This window comes from Carlito syrichta, unplaced genomic scaffold, assembly GCF_000164805.1.
Source record: "Carlito syrichta isolate Samal-C Ts95f unplaced genomic scaffold, Tarsius_syrichta-2.0.1 Scaffold65477, whole genome shotgun sequence".
Taxonomy (NCBI): domain Eukaryota; kingdom Metazoa; phylum Chordata; class Mammalia; order Primates; family Tarsiidae; genus Carlito; species Carlito syrichta.
This window is the reverse complement of record NW_007009573.1, coordinates 49,364-54,555: the sequence shown is the minus strand read 5'-3', so window position 1 is coordinate 54,555 and position 5,192 is coordinate 49,364. Positions and strand designations below refer to the sequence as shown.

At 42.2% G+C, this 5,192-nt stretch overlaps 1 pseudogene; it reads left to right on the top strand.

Moving 5' to 3' along the window:
- The first annotated feature begins 3,390 nt into the window (after positions 1–3,390).
- LOC103253045 lies at positions 3,391–4,352 on the top strand (annotated as a pseudogene).
- The last annotated feature ends 840 nt before the right edge of the window (positions 4,353–5,192 follow it).

The window sequence follows — 5,192 nt, the reverse complement described above, 5'->3', positions numbered from 1 at the left end:
TTTCAAAAGAGCAACCTTCAATGGGGTCTTATCTATAAAATACCACCAAATTATCTATCAAGGTTTCAAGACCCTGCACTCTTTTATACAATTCTACCTTTCTGTCTCCATCTCCCGATACATTCTTCCAAGTCAAAGCCAGAATTAGAATGAAGTAAAAACATTTAAGAAGGCCCTCACAAGCCGGGCTCAGTGGCTCAGCCTGTAATCCCGCGCCTTTGGGAGGCTGAGGTGAGTGGATTGACTGAGCCCACGGGTTCGAGACCCACCTGGGCAACTTGGCAAGACCTCATCTCCACAATAAATCAAAAATCAACCGAGCATGGCAGCGCCCGCCTGTAGTTCCAGCTATTTGGAAGGCTGAGGCGGAAGGATCGCCAGAGCCCAGTCGGTTGAGGCTGCAGTGACCGGGAGCAGCCACTGCACTCCAGTCTGGGCGACAGAGATAGACTCCAACTCAAAAAAAAAAAAAAAAAAAAGAAGGCCCTCACACTCAAGTGCCTTACCCTAGTCAAGGTCCTGTTCCACTTTGCACACAAGCTCTACTGGAATCTGCTGTTTCCTAACTATACTGTGTGCTTTAATACTTCTGTGCCTTAACCCACACTGCCACCTCAATTTACAATGTTCTTATAATCCTTTTTCATGCTATGGGAAACATCCTTTCAGGCTCAGCCCAAATGCCAGGGACTATTTGAAGTCTTTCTGATGCCTTCACCCTTATCCTTTACCCCTTGGTAAGAAGTAATTCCTCTGTCCTGTGTACTCACTGTCATTGTATTTGATAGCATTAGTTTCTTTATACCATGTATTTTAAAATAAATAACATAGAACTAGTGTTGACGGGTAGCATAGAAGAGGCTTGGACTTTGGAAGTGTGACTCAAACCCCAGTCTGTCTGACTGCAAAGCCTGAGTATTTCAGTACTTAAAATAGTAATTAATGTTAATATTAAGATGTATTGGGTGCTTTCTATGCTCCAGGTAACTCTACTCAGGACTCTAAATGTATTAACTTATTTAATCCTCAAAACAAACCTATAAGGAAGGTGCTGTTGTTGTCTCCATTCTACATATGAGTAAGTTGGGGCACAGATTGGCTAAGTAGTTTAGCCACGCTCACTGAGTTGTTTATCAGAGAGTCTGAGATTTAAACTTTTGTGGTTTGAACTTGGAGCTGATGTACATTTCCTCTATGCTATGTCTATAGTCCTCTACTGCTGGTTATCACTAAAAGTTTTCATAATCATTGACACTGTCTTCATCATCAGATTTTCTGTTTCTTAGAGTTTGTAGCAAAGTACTTTATTCATCATAAAGAAACTTAAGCCTGAGTGTTGTTAGACCTCCTGTCTCTTATCCCCTTCTCCCTTAGCCTACTCCACCCTTTCTTTCCTTCCCACCTAATGGTCCATCACAATGCATCAATTTTATTATTCTCCTACCTCGTCCTCTGGTGCCTGGCTCCACTGCCCTGGCAAAATTCCAAAACTTGATAAATCCCAAGTATCCACTTCTTTCTATACCTGTGTTGCTTAGCACACCTGAGAAAAGTTAATTAAACCATTCTGTTGACACTGTGATTTGTCTTTATCTCAGTATATCTCTCTGAATTGAAAAAAGATAACATGTGGTATCTTTCTATTCTAGATATTTCACAAGAATGCACTTTCATACAATGATTGAGTTGAAACTAAGCTTATCAAGTATCTAACATACCTCTGAACACCCTAAATAAGAGTGTGAGTTCTGCCTGACTGAAGCTTCCCCTTTCAGTCTGGAATGGAAGCCAAACATAGTTGCCAGACCTTTAGTAATCATTAGGTTAGGGCTAATCTCTGGCATTTCTTTCATTTAGAAACATGAGTTCTTCCACTGTACAGTAGGTACTCACTGACAGACAAAAGTCAGAAATTCTCACTCATTGAAGAGCATTTTTGTGACTGAGCAGATGTATCATTTACGATTGTTCCATTTCCACATAACAAGGAATTCAATTAAAACTAACTTAATAAGGAAATACAGATTATCCACAGATTAGAAGTACTGAAGTAGGGCAGCCTTGATGTTTGTTTAATTCAACTTAGAAATCATCTTTTTTTCCATCTTTCTTCTGCCATTCACAATATCAACTTTCATCCTAAGGCTGATAGCTTGATAGATGCAACAATTCCAGGAGGCAAGCAACTTCCTGAGGAAGAAGAGGAAACCATCTTTTCTGATGCTTTTTTCTTATGAGTGAGGACATTTTCCTCAGAAATCCTCTGTAGTCTTCCCCTAATGTCTCATTGAGTGGAAGTAGATCCCCACCTCTTCTTGAACCAGAGAGTGCCAAGGGGATAGACTGTGCCTAGATCAAAAAGACTCACTCCTGGAAATGAAATCAACTTTTCTGTGACACATGACTACAAGGAGGAGGGAGGCATACCTATTCAAAAATGTTCTTTTAGTAAGGAGTCATGTAAAGCCATGTACAGAGTATACAAAGCTCTGAAGTCACAGCAACCAAGAGCACAGTGACAATGTCTTAGCAATTATGACCTTGAAAAGAACCATGGTGTTCTCACTTATTTTTTCCTACTTTCTCCAGCCCACCCCATAATATGAATAGATCAGAATTTTAAAAGGAACTAGAAAGACCTAATACATGCTGGTGGTGCAAGAAATAGTTTTCTCAGTTAACATACACAAGAATCCTGTGAAGTAGGATCACCAGCCTCCCCCACCCCCTGCCCTTTTTTTTTTGAGTTGGAGTCTCACTCTTTCTCCCAGGCTAGAGTGCAGTGGCACACTCACGGCCACCATAGCCTTGACCTGCTGAGCTCAAGCAATTCTTCTGCTTCAGCCTTCCAAGTAGTTGGAACCACCAGTGTGTGGGATTTTTTTTTTTTTAATTGTAGATACAAGGTCTCACCATGTCACCCAGGCTTGTCTCAAATCCCTGATCTCAGGCAATCCTCTCGCCTCAGCCTCCCAAAGTGCTGGGATTACAGGCGTGAGCCACCACACCAGGCACCAGCCCCGCTCTAAGGGTGAAGAAACTGGGTTATAAAGACGTCAAGTACCTTTGTCAAAGCTACACAAATAGTTAGTGACAAAGCCCATATTCAGACTTTGGACTGCCTGGCTCTGAAGTCTGGGCACTCCATACTCTACTATGCAACCTCCCTTTAAAACATACTCCCAAGGCTCAGAGACTGGTCACTCTAGGCTAAGTAATGAAGACTTCATTACCAGTAACTTTGATTCAGGAGATGTGAGTTCTAATTAGTACTCCAGGTTAAGAATTTTGGGGTGGACCCTTTTCCTGTCACAGCCCATGTGCAGTAAGCTCGTGGGTCTCAGATCCGAAAGCTGAGCACTTATTCACCATAGCGGCTCTGCAGTCACCATGCAAAACAAGTATATTAAATTACACTGTAAGGTTATGGATATCGTTTGGATTACCATGAGAAAAAAAGAAAGAAGTAAAGTTGAGAGGTTCATGAATGTTCAAAGAAGACAAAAAAGATGATTGGTCTGAAGGCTAAGCTCTACCATAAGTAGTGGCATGCTGAGAAAATACAAATGAAAAAGGCTATCAAGATGCATGAAAAGCCAGGCTCAGTGGCTCAGCCTGTAATCCCGCGCTTTGGGAGGCCGAGGTGAGTGAATTGCCTGAGCCAGCAGGTTCGAGACCTGCCCGGGCAACTTGGTGAGACCTCATCTCTACAATAAATTAAAAAAAAAAATTAGCCTGGCGTGGTAGCACACACCTGTAGTTCCAGCCACTTGGAAGGCTGAGGCGGAAAGATCACTGGAGCCCAGCAGGTCGAGGCTGCGGTGGCCGGGAGCAGCCACTGCACTCCAGTCTGGGGGACAGAGTGAGACTCCAACACACACACACACACACACACAACAAAAAAGAAAAAAAGTAGGAAAATGGGAAGTTCCCTTGCCTAAAGTTCATGCCCAGGGAGAAATAGAAGTATTAAAAGTTATTTGAATGGGAAAGAAAAGAAGTCATGGAAGAGGATGGTTGCTAAAGTCTGCTTTGTTGGAGATGGCTTTACAAAAAAACCACCCAAATATGAAAGATTCATTAGGCCGATGGGCTTACATTTCAAGAAACCCATGTGACACATCCTGCACTGAAACCCTCCTTTTGCCTGACAATACTTGGTGTAAACAAGAATCCCTCATGCCCACTATATTACAATTTTGGGTGTTATTACCAAGGGTACTGTCATTGAGGTCAGTGTGAGCGAGTTGGGCCTTGTGATACAAGAAGGCAAAGTTATTTAGGGGAAATATGCCCAGGTGACCAACAATCCTGAAAAGGATGGATGCATAAATGCAGTGTTACTGGTTTGACAGCAGTTTCATACAAGTAATTACTTATAATTATTGACCACATTCAGGAAAAGCAACTTTACAGTGCTATTTCTGAATACTACCAAACAGCCTTATGTGTCTGCAGTCATCAAGAGAACTATTTATTAAACTGTAAATAAATAAATGGTCCATTAAAATGTAAAAATAAATTTAAATTGTAAAAAAACATTAAAATGGTCCAGTTTTCCAAAAAAAAAAAAAAAAAAGAATTTTAGAGTGGAGATGTCAGGTTAGGGATCCCTGCACATTTCCTGTACCTGAAAGAGAAAAGAGCTAATAGTTATGGAGCAGCTGAATTTTCAAGGCAACTTTATTCCCAGATCTGATATTCAGCTGAACAGAGAAGACAAAAGCAATTTTCACTGGTTGTTAGCTACCTTGTTAAACTCCATAACCAGACTTCCAGTTTCAGCTCCCATATGTAAAGAACTTGGAAGCCTGTACTTATGACCAGAAAAATATCTGAAGAAACTGAGAACCAATGACGTTTCTCAGACCCAGCAGCGAACTGAAGTCAGAGGGAAAATGACCACCCTCCAAATTCTTTGTGTGTGTGTGTGTGTCAGAGTCTCACTCTTTTGCCCAGGCTGGAGTGCAGTGGCCTTTTTTTTTTGAGTTGGAGTCTCACTCTGTCACCCAGGCTGGAGTGCAGTGGCCACTCCCGGGCACTGCAGCCTCGACCTGCTGGGCTCCCGCGATCCTTCCACCTCAGCCTTCCAAGTAGCTGGAACTACAGGCGCGTGCTACCATGCCCGGCTAATTTTTTGATTTATTACAGAGATGAGGTCTCACCAAGTTGCCCAGGCGGGTTTCAAACCC